This window comes from Anas acuta, chromosome Z (assembly GCF_963932015.1).
Source record: "Anas acuta chromosome Z, bAnaAcu1.1, whole genome shotgun sequence".
Lineage (NCBI taxonomy): Eukaryota > Metazoa > Chordata > Aves > Anseriformes > Anatidae > Anas > Anas acuta.
Genome location: NC_089017.1, coordinates 64337197 through 64354724, shown reverse-complemented (window position 1 = coordinate 64354724; position 17528 = coordinate 64337197). Strand labels below are relative to the sequence as shown.

General features: G+C 37.2%; 1 long non-coding RNA gene across 1 annotated transcript; it reads right to left on the bottom strand.

The window, feature by feature from the left end:
* Positions 1-216: 216 nt before the first annotated feature.
* On the bottom strand, positions 217-2876 carry LOC137848411 (uncharacterized). Its single transcript, XR_011091330.1, has 3 exons — positions 2858-2876; positions 2028-2091; positions 217-1305 (listed from the first exon to the last, which is right to left on the bottom strand). It is a non-coding gene; the product is annotated as an uncharacterized lncRNA (long non-coding RNA).
* Positions 2877-17528: the final 14652 nt, after the last annotated feature.

Sequence of the window (17528 nt, the reverse complement as noted above, 5' to 3'; positions counted from 1 at the left end):
ACCTTCTTCCTAACATGTGGGACTTGATTCACAGTTGTGAAGGGGATGTAGGCTATCCAGGCAGATCAGCTCACAGAGAAGCAAGTCAAAAGAATTCAGTTTAGCATTCTCCATCTGACTACTATTGATGCAGGTGTGTTGGTTTAGCAATTGTAAACTAAACGTTGAACTATAGTTCTTCCAAGGATGCTGTGTGAGTTAGAAATGTGAAAACAAACAAACAAACAAACAAACAAAACCCCTTAAGGTAATAATACTAGGGTTAGGGAGTAACAGGCATACAGATAAACTGAATAAAGTGGGATTAGGAGGAAGGTGAGGAAAGGAGCAGGTTCCCATCTTTATTTGGGAAGAATGAAGAAAAGGAACATGGGAAGACACAGAAAAACATCATAGCAAAACTGAAGAGGCCTTAACCTCTATCAGCAGAATAAGATGATGTCAGCTGAGTAATGTTGCTACAGGAACACATTCCGAAATGCAAAGTGTTAGCTACTTAGGTAAAATTTCTTTTAAGACAGTGCGGTGGGTTGGCTTTGGCTAGCTGCCAGTTACCCACCAAGCTGCTCTTTTACTCCTGCTCCTCAGCAGGACACAGAGAAAATCCAATGAAAAGTTAATGGTTTTAGGTAAAGACAGGAAGATCTCTCAGCAATTACAATCACAGGCAAAGAAGTCTCAGCCCAGGGAAGATTAATTTAATGTATTTCAAATTAATAAAAGAGTAGAACAGTGGGAATTAAAATCATGCTAAAAACACCTTCCCTCCACTTTTCTTTCCAGGTACAACTTCACTCTTGATCCTTCAACCTCCTCCCCACACTGCATTTTTCAGGGTGATGGTGAATGAAGACTGTGGTCAGTCCATAATGTTTTGTCATTGTTGCTCTGTCATTGTCACACTCCTACTCCATCTGGGGGTCCCTCTCACAGAGTGCCATCCTTCATGAACTGATTCCATGTCGGTCCTTCCCAAAGGCTGCATTTCATCAAGAATTGATCTTACGTGGATCCGTACCACAGGGTGCAGTCCTTCAGAAACAGTTTGCTCCAACATGCATCCACCATGAGCTCACCATGGGCTGCAGCTCCTGTCACACTACCTGCTCCTACATGGGTTCTTTGCAGGCTGCAGCTTCCTTCAGGCCATATCCACCTGATCTGGTGTGGGGTCCTCCATGGGCTGTAGTGTGGCTGTCTGCTCTGACATGGTACACTATACAGCCCTTTCTGACTATAGTTTAACTAAACCATCCATTTAAATTCACTTAAATAGAATATCCTTAAATCACTGAAGAGCAAAACCTGCATGAACAAGAAAATAATAATGAAGAGATTGCACTTCCGTTACCAATGACAAATTTAACAGTCTCTCTATCATAAATGAAGCAATTTTAATGAGACGTGAATGCCATTCCGGCAGATTATCAGCATAACATCAGCAGATCTGAAAATGCTATAGCTGAAACATTTCTAAAAATACTCATATTATTTCTCTGTGTTTCGTAAAAGGCAAATATTGACTGCAAGTTGGCAAAAGACTTGCACATTTTTCTGATAATGAAATAATAAACTTTATCCAAACATCTTAGAGTTAAACTGTCATTGACTTTGTTTTCAGTTCAGCCACTGTCAGTGTGGCAGAAGCAATAGTGACATTTTTACTGTTTTATTCAAGGGAAATAATACTGTAGGGCATCTACTCTATAGTACAGATGCTTTTTGTTGTTTTTTTTTTTTGGGGGGGGGGGGGGAGTAGGGGGTTGGGAAGACAATAGCCCCTGGGTGAATGAAGACAAGTTTCTTGTCTCTTTGTTGTTTATTTCCCCTACCATACTGTATAGGTGATGATACCAGTGATACCAATTTCCTTTAGAATGCAAGGAGCTCTGTTCATGTGAAAGTTGAATGCGTACAATGCATCTGCACAAAAGCCACCACATTGTGTGAAACCTTGTCTGATAATGCCCTTACAAATGATTCCCGTATTTCCCTTGATTTATTATTTTCAAATGCATGCATCCTACCTCCTCTTTGTAAAACATCTTCAGTAACTCATTCAAAATGCTAACATCGCCATATCCATTTTACCTATATTCAAATTGTAAGAGTTGAGTTTTCGATATGTTAAGTATGGGATTGCTGACTGAAGGCTGTTATTAAATGAGGCAATCCTGAGCCCTTAACGAAAACATACTTATTCCAAATAAATAAATAAATAAATAAACATGATCTGGGGAAATAATTTCATGGATTCTTTATGCAATATTCTTAATTAAAAATGGAGATTTAATATACCAAAGCATTTGGTGACCCCCGTAAATGTTGTTCTAAATAGTTTTAGGATAGGCTTGGGTTAACTGTTGAGCTGTACAGGACTCATTTCATTAGCTCAGGAAAATAGTATATGTACTTGTTCATTGTTACCTGTTGAAGAATGAGGCAATGAAGGCAAAATATATTGCCAGTTCTGTTGTGGTCCATGTGGAAGTGTACAATGATTTATGAATGGAAGAAGACAGGAAAATGCAAGTGGATTGGGAATTCAAACTGTGTTTATTGTTACCTTGATGATAAACTTAAATCTTCCTGATTTCTGCTAACACAATAGGGTGCAGGTAGGTGAGGAAAGAAAAAGTAAGGAAGAAGACTTCTGAAGGAGGAAGAATAGAACTACATTTATAACATTTCTATTTCCCCAAAAGTTCTGCCTTTCAATGGTAGCTTTCTTATGCAAGGTTTTGTCACACATTTTAAATACAAAATTTCAATGATATAACTTTTAAGTAGTAATGGCTCATTTTTTCCTTCACAAAATATCTACATATCAACTGTGATATTATTATTAGCAACTTACATTGATTCCCAAAATTTTGGCTTGAGATAAAGAAACAGAAATTCTATACAAGTGAATATATTCCTTTTCTAAAGATAGAGACATTGGGTGGGGTTCCAAATCAGGTAATGATGGTGTTTCTCAGCTGTGTAATGGAGCATGGAGCGTAAAGTCTCTCACAGTAATCACCAACCCTTGTTGTCTTGCTAGACATGCTAAAAGCATCAGCTCTGTTGTTGGACTGCTGCATTGCAACCACTACTGCAGCTCTGTTGGACAGGTATAGAAGACAATCAGTGAGGGTCCGGGTTATTTTATGGATGTAATTAAAATACAAAGAAGCAGAAGAAATCCCCCACAGTTCAGGTGGAAAAAGTTAGAGACCTGCTGCTCCACCTGGAGAGTCACAAGACCAGGGGCCAGATGGGATCCACCTAACAGTGCTGAGGGAGTTGGCAGATTTGATTTCTGGGCCACTTTCCATCATCTATCAGCGGTCATAGTCATCTGGGGAGGTCCAGGTGACTGGAGACTTGCTAATGTGACACTCATCTATAAGAAGGGTTGTAAGGAGGACCCAGGGAGCTACAGGTCTGTCAGCCTGACCTCAGTGCCAGCAAAAATGATGAAACAGTGATGAAACATCTTGAAAGCAATCACACAGCATATCCAGGACAACTGGGGTCCAGTCAGAATGGTTTCATGAAGGGAAACTCCTGCCTGACCAGCCTCATCTCCTTCTATGACTGGGTGACCAACCTGGTAGGTGACAGAAAGGCTGTTGATGTAGTTCTACTTGGACTTCAGCAAAGCCTTTGACACGGTCTCCCACAGTATTCTCCTGGAGAAGCTGGCAGCCGACAGCTTGGACAGATATATTTGCTGGGTTTTACAACTGGCTGGGTGGCTGGGCCCAGAGAGCAGTGGTGAAGAAGTGACATCTAGCTGGCCACCGGTCACCGGTGGTGTTCCCCAGGGGTTGGTGTTGGGGTCCAGACTCTTTAATATCTTTACTGATGTTTGGATGAGGGAATTGAGTGCACCCTCGGTAAATTTGCAAATGACACCAAGTTGGGGGAAAGTGTCTATCTGCCTGAGTGTAGGAAGGCCCTGCAGAGGACCTGGTCAGGATGGGTAGATGGACAGAGGCCAGTGGGGTGAGAGTCAACATGGCTAAGTGCTGGGTCCTGCACTTTGGTCACAACCACCTCATGCAATGCTACAGACCTAGGGGAGAGTGGCTGGAAAGCTGTGCAGAGGAAAGGATCTGGGGTGCTGATTGATGCTTGCTAGAATAGGAGCTAGTAGTGTGCCAGGTGGTCCAGAAGGCCAACAGAATCCTGTCTTGTGTCAGGAATAGTGTAGCCAGCAGCACCTGAGTGGTGATCATCCCCTGGTATTCTGCTCTGGTGAGGCCACACTTTGAGTACTGTGTTCAGTTTTGGTCCCCTCACTGCATGAAAATCATCGACGCCCTGGAACATGTCCAGAGAAAGGCTACGAAGCTGGTGAAGGACCTGGAACACAAGTCTATGAGGAACTGCTGAGGGAACAGGAGTTGTTTAGTCTGGAGAAGAGGAGGCTCAAGGGAGACCTTAGTGCTCTCTGCAAGTACCTGAAAGGAATCTGGGGGAGCTGGGGGTCAACCTCTTCTTGCTGAAGAATCAGCAATAGGACAAGAGGGAATGAATGGCCTCAACTTGTGCCAGGAAGGTTTAGGTTGGAGATTAGGAGCATTTATTTTCAAAGAGTAGACAGGCATTGGAACAGATTGCCCGGGGAGGTGGTGGTGTCACTGCCCCTGGGGGTGTTTAAGGAATTGTTGGGCTTAGTGCTTGGGAACATGGTTTTAATGAGTGACATTGACAGTAAGGGGACGGTTAGACCACATGATCTTGGAGGTCTTTTCCAACTGTAATGATTGTAATGATTCTATTATTCTAAGGTTTAGATCATTATTCTAAGGCAGTCATAACTTATCTACTTGCAGGTCACAAATGTCTGCTTCACTGGACACAGACTGAGAGACATCTCTGCCTTAATTCCTTGCAAAGGGAAAGTAAACTGATGATCAGCCCTGAGTTGATGGACTTGACTGATTCAGGAGAGAACAGAGAATGTACCCTTATGTCTTCTTGGAGCAGAGGGAAAGAAAGAAAGAGAGAGAAAGAGAGAGAGAAAGAAAGGAAAAAGGAATAAGGAAGAAAGCAAGAGAGGGAAAGAAAGGAAGAAAGAAGAAGGGAAGGAAAAACTAACACCAAAAATAAACAAACAAAAAATATGAAGATATTGATCATAGTGTGCAAAAGCCACACAAGTATTCATTTTAGTATTCAAGCCCATAATCATGTAATTGTAGCTTAATCAATTAAAACACAATTAAATTAGAGAATAAAAGCACTATGGAAATAATAAAAAATAAATAAAATAAATAAAAATAATAAAAATTATTAATAATAATAAAGATATAAATCTACAGCTACTTATATATCAGATATTCAATTAACTCCCATCTATCACCAAAAAGAATAATAATAAAAAAAAAAAAAAAAAAACAGAGAGTAAAAAGCATTTGGATTGAATTACGGTAATTATAAAAGACAAAGATGAGAGTGATTCCAGCATCTGGTGTACAATAAACTAATTTGGGTCTCTGTTGATAGTAACGAAGTACCGATGGGAAAATGGTTCAGTAGCTGCAAAGAAGGCTTGCAGCAAAATTCCGTAAATTGAAAAGGCAATAATGGGAAAGCAAGTCTCTAAGAGAAGAGAAGAGAAGAGAAGAGAAGAGAAGAGAAGAGAAGAGAAGAGAAGAGAAGAGAAGAGAAGAGAAGAGAAGAGAAGAGAAGAGAAGAGAAGAGAGAGAAGAGAAGAGAAGAGAAGAGAAGAGAAGAGAAGAGAAGAGAAGAGAAGAGAAGAGAAGAGAAGAGAAGAGAAGAGAAGAGAAGAGAAGAGAAGAGAAGAGAAGAGAAGAGAAGAGAAGAGAAGAGAAGAGAAGAGAAGAGAAGAGAAGAGAAGAGAAGAGAAGAGAAGAGAAGAGAAGAGAAGAGAAGAGGAAGAGAAGAGAAGAGAAGAGGAGGTGTCAGCTTAAAATAGACTTTCTTTTAACACTTGGAAATCGTTGTTTTGTATACGTAGGCTCTGATAATGCATTAGGACATATTGCCATTGGTATCAATACCACCACATCAGGCCTGTTGAGCAAATCTTCATTAGACAGCTTAGAAATTCTCCAGGATTATGGTACTGGAGAATCTGACACAAGACTGGGGGATAAGGAGTGAGACTGCTAGATAAGGAGAGACATTGCAAATTTGGCCCTTCAAAAGTCCAAATCCAATTCCACCAGATTATTTAAAGAAAGAGGAAAATGAGAATGATTGAGGAATATTTACTACATTTGCCAGGAAAGTTTGAAAAAATACATAACATTAAGAATATTCATCAAAAGAATGTGTTTTACATTGGAAACTGCAATTAAGATAATGTGGAAAGAGAAAGGAGCACATGACTTCCAATATGCCCTTGCACTCTACATCTGACTGAAAATATGCTCATACTGCAAAATACAAGTAGCATCAACTTCAGACTAGATTTGGAATATCCCTGAATGGAATAAATGGAAAAGTGAAATTCACAAAAAGTTTCCCAGTTATAGTGAGTACATTGTGAAGAAACATCCATAGAAAATATGTGAAATTTCTATATTGTTTGTTTAGTCTGTTTTTTGTTGTTTCTTCTTGTTGCTTGTTTGTTTGTTTTTGTTTTTCCATTCTATTGAAATATTTTTACTTTTCTTGCTTTTAGGACTTTATTTTTCACAATGCTGTTACAAACACTTTTTTAGGTATTTCTTAAAGCTTTTTCCTACATCAAGCTCCTTGTCAGATATATGGATAAAAATGCTATGATCTTCACAGACGTGAAGATAATTGCCCAGTGCAGTGACAGACAGTAAAGCAAGGTTTTTACACTTTACGAAGGGCAGTTGGGTATCATAGAGGAAATCAGTAATGACTGCTACTGATCAGATCTGTATTTCCACAGAAGTTGATACCACACCTGAACTATTTCCATTAATGATTTAGAAGACGGTACAAAACTGCTGAAGAAAAATACAGTATGGCACAAAGATTTTTCAGAATTATAAATAAGAAAGATCTGACATTTGTAGAGAAGGTGAAACTTTGCTTGATAGGCATTTTTAGTGGGGAAAAAAAAAAGTTTACACATGCAAATTTATATTTTTTGAGTATGCATTATGTTACATGTATAAAGATGATATATAGAAAAAAAAAAGTGACTGAAAACAGTCCAAGTGCCTACTTAAGATGCAGTTCAACAGGTTATCTCAATGTACTGCTGTGATAAAAAGGACCACAAAACAAAGGAATGCTGACTAGAGTTAGGGAATAGACCTTGCCTCTAAATACTAATATATGCTCTCTAATGAGATGTTATTCAGGTACTCAGATACTTGGATGTTACTGTAAACTTATGAACAGGAGGGATGCAAAAATCCACAAAAGTAATTCAAGGACTGAAGATATTAAGATACATTTATATGTTAAGAATATTAAAATTAAACTTCTATGCAATGCAACAGTAAGTAATAACTATTCTCATAAGAAGAATATTTAAAGCTTGCAACTGCCCTTTGATCAAGCTGAGAATTTAAAAGCAACTGGTTTAAAAGCAACATTGAACGTGCTCAAATTAAAACCAAAGAAGAGCTTTTTAAGTAAAGGTGATTAACCCTAGGAACAAGCTATTAAAGGACAGGTTAAATTTTCTATTCCTGGTAACTTCAGATAAAGCTGGCACCCTCAGAGAAAGTACAGATTGGTCAAAAACATGATGGAATCAATGCAGGGGTAATTGGGGGAAACTGAAAGTGTATGAAATGCAGGGTGGAAGATTGGATGAGCTATAGCCCTAGAAAGAGCTATAGCTCCGTAAATCTCTGATAACACACATCTTGTTTGGGAGTGCCCAAAGGAGATTGCTTTATCTTTCTAGCATATTGTTACAGAAAAATATAGAGATGTTATATTAGGCTTTAGAAGTTCAGTACTTCAAAGTCTCATTTTCTCCCAGTTTGGCAGTATCTTTCCTTGTTTCATTGCTTTTTAACAAGTTGAAAATGTCACAGCCATTGCCTGCAAATATCACCAAATGTTTTTTTGTGTGGCACTGTTTCCATAATTTAGTTTGGATTAAACCCATCTCCACCCTTCTGGGTTAGAGAGGGAGAGAAGGAGAAAAGCAGAATATCTATCTTTAATCTTTCAAAAAACTGTAGTGTGTTTCTTGCAGAGAGTAGTCCTGTCCTGTCCTATCTGAGCAGTCAGCTGACATAAAGAATAATTGTACCATGCTCATAATTCTTATTTTTGTGGAAAAGGTTTTGTGTCACTATAAAACGTTGTTTATTGATTATGCTGACACTGTCAGTGAAGCCAGAGCCATTTCAGATTTCAGAATAAGAATGAACTTCATGCCAAATCATATTCTTCATGATTGTCTTTGAATCCCTGAGAAGGGAGTTGTTTTCTACTGTATTTCCCAATTTACTGATATTGTGTATTATTTATTGACGGAAAGAAAGAATAGGAGCTGCAGGAAAGGAGAAGCTAATGAGCAAACAATAAAATAGACTGAGGTCATATAATTGCTGTTGCTTAGTGTATCTCCATTTTTGAAGCCATGCTGTATCCCTGAGAATGCTTAAACTTCAACTCAAGTCTGTAACCAGCCTTGTTATAGGAGCACTTTCTGTAGAGGTTCATCTGGACACTAATATGGTTATTTCTCTCTGCATGAGTGCACAGATATTGCTCCTGTACTTCTCTGCATCTGACTGTAAAAAGCAATATTTTACTTGGTTTACGTTGCAGCAATCCATTATTTCCTTTACATTTTGTCATCTTCTCCCCTATGAAATAACATTTTCAGTTCTCTTTTCTCTCCTTTCTGTATTGGACTTCAATTGTGCTTTTTCAAGACTACAGAAGATTTGTTTTAATTACCTTAACGCACTCCTTTATCCTCTACCAACAAATTCTGGTTCATCTAATGTTGCAAACGTAAATTGAAGCAAGAAGAGAGACTTGAACTCCCAACTCTTTTCATAATTCTAACATATAAAGTCCCACACAGAACCTTCTTAATACATTTTACTTCATCTTCCTCATAGTTATTATTTATATCTCGTTGTCATCATAAGCTTTATTGGTCACGTCATTGTATGGGTCCTGCAGAACAAAGCAGCAAAAGATTTGTGTGACTGTCAGTACAACAGAAGTGATGTTTGACATTAAGAATGACAGTCAGCCACAACAGATGATGCAACAAGAGACTTACATAATCTATCCAAATGAAAGTAGCAGGTGTCAGCTCTGGTTTCACTGGCATAGCTTTCTTTGAGATACTTGCTAACACTGCATTCACTTAAAACAACAGGAGGAACAGACCTCTTAATAGTGATGGACTACACTGAGTTTACCAGATATATTCACTGTGACTGCCAGTACAGTCTGTTGTTTGTAACCATATGAAGCATAGCAATTCCATTTTTCAAAATGCAGCACCACACACTGCAAGACTTAGTCCTAAGATGAAGTTCAGTTTTATTTTATATAGTAGCTTCCATTTAAAACATCAAAAACTAGTTGGCAAAGACACATGGAGCTGAGAGGGAACACTTTGCAGTGCCTGTCTCATCAGTTACAAATGCAGAGAAAAAATGAATAAAAGAATGATGCAAGAAGACAAAAGAAAGCAGTGGTTGAGGGGGATGTGTTTCTCCAGTGGTAGGTAAGAAGTGATTGCTTGGGAATCAAATGCTCACTGCAATAAAAACTCTCGTTGCTGATGCTGACCATGAGAATTCAGGCTTAGCTGAATGGAATTCATTAAGAACCTATTTTCATTCCAAATTCTTTTCCACAGCCAACAGTAGCAACCCTTTTAGGTACTCTGGAGGAATAGATGAATACTTTTAAAATCTCTGTAACAGTACCATGGTGTTCTTCAGAGACAAAATGGGTCAACAAGTGGGATTATCTGAGCAAAAGGGGATTGAGAGAGTGGGGGGAAATCACACCTGCCAGACTGTCTTTCAGCATGTCTGCTATGGTCCAGAGAAACATAGAGAGATAAAAATTACAAGAGAAAGATAGTAAAAATGAGTGGACTGTGGATTCTGTAGCTGGACAATCTTTACCAGTGCAGTATGTGTATTGTTCAACAACAGAGGGAGAAATTTAAGTCTAATGAAATGGAGAAATAGAGGAGGCACTCATGAACATAATTTCTTTTGTCAACCATAAACAAAATTTTGTTCCATTACATGTTGCCATCAAAGCAATGGCCCATAACACTTATAAACTGTAAGTACATTTATCAACATTGTCAATATAATCAATAGTAACTTGCTTTAAACCCAAGTGTATGCTAAAATAATGCAACCAATAGTTTGTAAGTATTTTTTTTTAACACTCTGGTAATATTGCTAGGCAGCATGTATAAACCTTTTATTTATGAGAGCAATGTGCACCACCAAAGTGGTAAACACAGTCTTGTATAGTTGCACTTAAGCAGTGTTAAGAAACAGCCCAAGTAACAAACTTCATAAGAAGAAAAAGCAAAGCAAGAAGGAACTACAAACATGCAGGACATCCTGCTGAACAAACAAGAAGGGTTATTGCTAAATGCAAAAGCAAGGAAAGTAGGTCAGGAGCAAACCAGAACCCTCATTCTGGAGGGGGAGCACGTAGTATAGGAATATCGACTAAGACAAGCGAAAACAGAAGGAAAAGGACAAGACTATGCCTTCTCAGACTCTTACTTTGAAATCAGAACTATGCAGCATAAAATTGACAGACCTGAGAGAGTGGTAGGTAGTTCAGCTACCTGTAGAGTCGAGACTGAATAGTAGTAGGTTCAGCCACAGAGCAGATAGCCAGGGTTGCAAGTGAATTTGCATGATTCTTAGAGGGAGCGTGTTGCTACAAATTCACAGCTTTTGATGTCTGTGTCAGACAAAGAAATGCAAATTTGAACATGTCTATATGTACTGCCTGAAAATAACTTGTCTTCGAAGTGCAGAACAGAGAATGTGATGAGGGGTCCTTAACTGAGTAATGATTCAGCCACATTACAGAGTTTCTGGTTAATGTTGGCATAGAATAATCCGCTTTCTTTAAAATATATATATATAAATATATATATATTTATATTATATATATATATATATTTATACTAAAGCAGTGCACTTAAGGTGGCAGGAGAACAAATGAGAGATAGAATCATTCACATTTAAAAGAAGGCAACCCCTGGAAAACCCTGTGACATTGGTCATGGTCTACAGTGATCTAGAGTGAGTTTTTTTGGAGAAAAAAAATAAATAATAAAGGCAAATAAAAGTCCAAGAGTACTGTTTTCTGGAGAGTTTCATTTAACTTAATTATTGCTCATAGGAGAGCCTTCTTTCAGACTATTGGTCAGCTTTATTTTTGCTTTGACTTGTGCATAATGTTGTCTTTTTACATCTTGTCTACTATATCAGAATCACTTTCCATCTACTGTATTTGAGTAAAGTGGCTCAAAAAAAAAAAAGTGAAGCAGTTTCATTGTATTTTAGTTTGAAGAACTAGTTTGAGTAGACTTTATGCTATTCTACACTGGCTCTCCTTAGTTTTGAATATTTTGGTAACCTTTATTTATTTATTTATTTATTCAGAACAAATAAATGGAATGTGTAGGCCTTGAACAATTAAATTTAGCTTTCTGAAAAACATGGACCATAATACTCACCCAACTTCATAAAATTATGCTGAACTTGAGGATATGAAATGTTACGGAATAATATTGCAACTAACTTTTCCAGAAACTGAGCGTAAAACTGGTGACATCCCATGCAAATAAAAATATTCTGAGTTCAGATTTGTATTTCTGCTCTCTTGAAAGCTCATTAATATTTCCAAGTAGGGAATTACTTTTATTCATAAATCAGGTGAGAATTGTTCTTGTGTTCAGTGTGTAATAATTGCTTCAGTAATGTAACTCTAATCCACTTTCTCTCATGAGTTTACACCTGTAAACCTGTTTACACCTGTTGTGTGTACACATGTATACACACAAATGGAAATGATGAATTGACATCTCTTAACTGCAAAGCAGTAAGACACTATGTACACATAGTTAGGCACTATGATTGCAATGAACACCTTGAATTCCCTTCAGATTGACATACATTCACAGTTTGAGGATACTACAAGTGAATACCACTTTTCTAGTTTACTATTGCCTTTCAGCGGCCAGGCAGTAACTCCTAAAGGTGCACTAAGGTCTTTGTTTGTGATCACACATTTGAATATTTCATCCTTTCAGGTTTTGGAATATTTCACCGTAAGTCACTTGCTAAACTTTAGGGACAGGCATAGCTTTATTAGCCAGGATTGGACTACATCCATTTCTATTCACTAAGCATCTTGACCAAAGGCAAAGGTATGTTCAAAGGGACTCAGAAAAAAAATTTGTCTGAATGTCCAATGTTAATCCTAGCTTGCAAAACACTGTTGAGAGGAAAAAAAAAAAAAATAAATCATTCAACCCCTCTGGCATAAAGAAAATAAGGCACTGTACAGCAAGACCTCCCAAGAAGAGCAAAATCACTTACTAAATTATTGATTTGTTATGTTGAAGTAGGAATCCTTATTTCTAACCCAGGAAGAAATCTCTTCTAGAAAGCATTTCTACAGCTGAAACCAAATTTGTTTGTTTTCATTAGGTAGCCTGTGCAACTCTGAGGACGTGAACCAGCCAGTGGAGAGGTATTTATATCTGCACTGTACTGGTGGAGTGCAATCAACCCATGACTCTGACAGTTGAACAGATCATGTCTCTCCTGACATTTTATGGCAAAGACATACATAAAACTGCTTGCAGCTGTAGGGAGAACAAGTGCCCTGCAGATGCTAGAAAAGAAGAACAGGTAAATTTTGGACAATAACTCACAGATTATGGACACTTGTCAGGCATTATGACTTTTTCATCTAGTACTAAATGTAGATGAAAAGATCATAATTCTTCTGAGTGCTGTAACACATCATGAGTTATCAGTCCCTGTGATATCAGTCCGCGGTACCACACTTCCTAGATTTCAGCTGGACAATGCATCATTGCAGCTTCCAGGTCAGTGTTGAGTCTTCCCACTGAAACTATTAAAAAATATATATATAAAAAAAAAAAATGTAGATTCTGTGTGAATCTACAGAAACAACTATTAGATACATCTGTCCATATCTCAAATTGTCAAATTAAGAAAAAAGACAAGGTAAACAGGAAACTGTCCAGGATGTACTCCTAAACAATCTTTCAAATTATTTTACTGTATTTTTTCAGAAATTGTGATAGTTTTTAGTTGTAAATTAAAGTCAACTAAGTTAAACCAACAGCCCATGCTAAGAACATAAGCTAATTCCATCTAAACTTCCCACATATATGAAGTTGGAAATTAATGCTGACACTATAGTTGACTTAAAATCTTGGATAGAAAAAATAATAATAATAATATACCTGTTTGGAAGATTTTCTGTGATTTGTCTATGGTGTCTTCTTTACTCATTTGCAAGATTAGAAGATATGTAAATAGTCACAAGATAATTGAATTCTCCAATCCTCCACCTCTGAATTTAAAATATAAAAATATAAAAGTTTTAGTACTGTAAGGCAGGGAGGCCCAACAGAAGGGTGTCAAAAGTAGTGCCCTTTATGTGGGTTATATGCTAATTTTTTACTTACCTGCAGGAGTGAGAACCAAAAGGGATCAGTACAGATTCCTGTTTTGTTAGAAAGGTCATCCTTAACCTATTTTTTTTTCTTTCTTTTCAGAGTGAAAAACAAACAAACAACAACAACAACAACAAAGTGTTCTTTTATTGTTTTTCAATTTTAATTATACTGTAACCCAAGGTCCCACTCTGGTGACACAAACAACTTCTAGATGAATTAAATACATGTGTTCGTGACACCGTGACTGTAGCTGTAAGCTGAGCAGTCTTCCGAGCACAGGTCAATACTAGTAAATGTAAGTGTGCCAAAGAGAAATGAGATAAGCAAGATAAATAAGATAAATCTGTTGACTGAAGAATGAAGATATTCCACTTATATAAAACAAACACATACACATACACAAGGTTTTAAAAAAGTGAGTATAATTCTTTCATATCTTTATTTCATAATTTTGGCCAGAAATAAATGAATTAAATACATTAATTCCCTTAGTTTTATATTACTAATTCAGTCTGAATTTCTGTTTATTGTTTACAGAAAAGTGACTTGCTTTAGAAGATGTGGTCAGCTATTTGATAAGATTTTAAATCTTCTAGTGAGATTTATTTATTTTTTTTAAGTCCAGGACCTTTAAATTCAAATGAGGTTTCTAAGGTACATCTCTAAAATTTCATTAATTACATCACATTTCTAATTTTTACAATTAGCTCCAGTTGTAAAATTACAATAAAATAAGAAGATACTCATTGCTAATATGCTGCAATTGTTCAGTACTCCCTTTGTTTGTTTGTTTGTTTGTTTTAAAAAAGTAATGGAGTAAAGGAATAAAAGAGAATGAACAAACACAAATTTAGATTTCTATCAATTGCTTATTTTTGTGCTACTTAGATTATTAATAAATATTTTCATAATTGATTTTTTCACAATCCATCTGTGGTTTTAGGAGGAAGGATGATGAAGCAATTTAAGAGATCTAATACATACATTTTATAAGACTGCTATATGTTATATATATATATGTATATATATGTATATATAAATGTTATATCCTTTCATATGTCTTCAAACTGCACATTCACTGATCACTGTTCCTTTGACTAACCTCTGTTAGCATTACCAAAGTGTGCTAAATAAAAGGTCAGCCTCCACTTTGTGGAAAATAAAGCTGGTAAAAGGCAAGCTCAACTTTTATTTTTAAGTACATAACAGACTGTAAGGGTAATTGACAGTGAACAGTGATGTTATTCTGTTTAGTAAATGAACCCCTATGAAGCAGTCAGTAGTACTTCAGTGCTGGCTCTTGGGCTGTGCACACAGTATTGTTCAGGGTATTGTATTTAATCATTATGGTCCAGAACACAACCAGTATTCCAGCTCTTCCTTGCAATTTTGACCTCTTTTAATCATGGTGTTATTTGCCTCCAAACCTTTCAGAGTCATGCATGGTTATTCAAGTTTGGTTTTCAGCTGCAAGGCTTCCCCTCACTTCTCTACCACGGCAAAATTTAAATACCTCAGTAGGACAGAATGTTGCTCACCTGGATCCTACAAACTGACTGTATTGAAGAGGGTTATGTGGCATTTGCTCTCTGCATGAACAGAACAGGCTTCAAAGTGTGTTGTCTTAAAAATACTGCTGAAAGTAAACTAGTGAGTACATATGGGAAGGAACCAAGTAACTCACTAAAGGGAAGGTCTAGTTTCAATGTGGATGTCTTTTAATGACATACGTAAATAATATATATACATATGCTACTTTGAACTTAGAATCTTTTACAGAAACTCTGATATCTTCCTTAGTTATCCAGTAGTTAAAGCTTATGGATGTATATTATAAAAATAGAGCTTTTGATTTTGTGCATTTTACAGAACAATTAATTTATAGCTTGTAAATCATATTTCAGATTTATTTATTTATTTATTTATTTTGTGAATTGTGTGTTTAACTGAGAGACAATTCTGCAGATACAGCAAAATGAGATTTGTCTACAAGAAGACACTGCAGTAACCATAGCTTACGCAGACATTATTAGGCTATTTTTAAACTAGCTACCCTGGTTACTGCTTCTGCAGTGAGATGCTCTGAGGGTTACATATGCTGAATATCTTCTTGGATTCCAAACCTCTGATTATCCAAGGCTCCACTACATGCTAAATATGCATAAAATACATTATTCTTTTCTATGTAAGGAGTAAATTTTGTATCCCTTTCTATGTCCATTTATCTATCTGTCTTAAATGAAACTATCCGTTAGTGTCAGTAATGGTGATTACTACACTGAAAAAAAATAGAAAACCAGTTAAAGCAGAAGGTATAACAGCGTCATGAGCTTTTACCATTTTCACATGTATTTGGGTTGTTAAAAATATTCTGCTGCTCGTTATCTGTTCCTCAGTAATGTACATTTTATAATTAAAATAGCCAAAGGTCTCACATTCATAATGACTTTTAGAAACTGCTAGATAAGATCTTCAGAGTTTATGTTTGTAGTTTAAAGGCACATTTTAATAGAAAATAAGTTTTAATAATAATAAAAAAAAAAAAGAGTTCATTTTTCTCTACAAATAAAGCTCTTTTTCTCTGATCTTGTGGTATCATTAATGGGACTTGCCTTCCACTCAACCACAGAGGAAGTAAGTGTGGTATTGAATTCACTAGGTGGATTACAGCATTCAAGCCTACAATGCTAATTTGAATGGAAGGAATATTTGAGCTTCTCTAATGTGATTCAGCTCTCTTCTAGCAATTGGCCTGTGGGAGGACACAATCTGTTCTATCTGGTGTTGTCAGTGATTCACTTCTTTGACTCTGACTGGTTGCTGCTGCAATCCATACCAATTGCACAGGAAATGGTGTGATTAATCATATATATCTTTGTTTAGAACCCACAGTTATTATTTAATGTAATTACTTCCCCACTGAGGTTTAGTTTGGAAATTAGTGTTTCATTGTTTTATTTATTTATTTTAATTTGATGTCTTTCTGCTCTTGTGTGCATGGCAGAAGAACCTAAGAGAAGGAATATCAATCCAATATTTATTTTTTTTCTTGAATTTTGTAAATATCCCTCCCTTCACCCCCCCCCCCCCCCCCCCCCTCCCCCCCGACACTTACTTTCAGTTGCATAACTGTTAGGATACCTTTGTATACTTTCCAGTTCATATTTATATCATATTGCATTATACGGGATGCATCAAGCACGGCATTGCTAGCCAGTCAAGGGAAGTAATTATCCTGCTCTACTCTTAACTGGTGCGGCCTCACCTCGAGTACTGTGTGCAGTTCTGGGCACAACAGTACAAAAAGGACATTAAACTGTTGGAGAGTGTCCAGAGGAGGGCGACAAATCTGGTGAAGGGCCAAAAGGGGAAGACATACATGTATGAGGAGCAGCTGAGGGCACTGGGCCTGTTCAGCCTGGAGGAGGCTGAGGGGAGACCTCATCGTGGTCTACAACTTCCTCGTGAGCAATGGAGAGGCAGGTGACCTATTCTCTGTAAACACCAGTGATAGGACCCGTGGGAACGGTGTTAAACTGAGGCAGGGGAAGTTTAGGCTGGACATCAGGAAGAGGTTCTTCACTGAGAGGGTGGTTGTGCACTGGAACAGGCTCCCCAGGGCAGTAGTCACTGCACCAAGCCTGTTGGACTGTGCATTCAGTCACATGGTCTAAACTTTTGGGTAGACCTGTGTGGTGCCAGGATTTGGATTTGATGATTCTTATGGGTCCCTTTCAATGATTCCATGATTCCATGATTCAAAATATTTAACTGTTTGCATTGATCAGCTATATTAGCTATTAGAGAAGAAAATTAGCCAAGGCAGACTTCTATCTCCCACATTTATTTTTAATTCCAGGTTATTTTTGATGTCTTAGTTACTTGTTAAAACAGC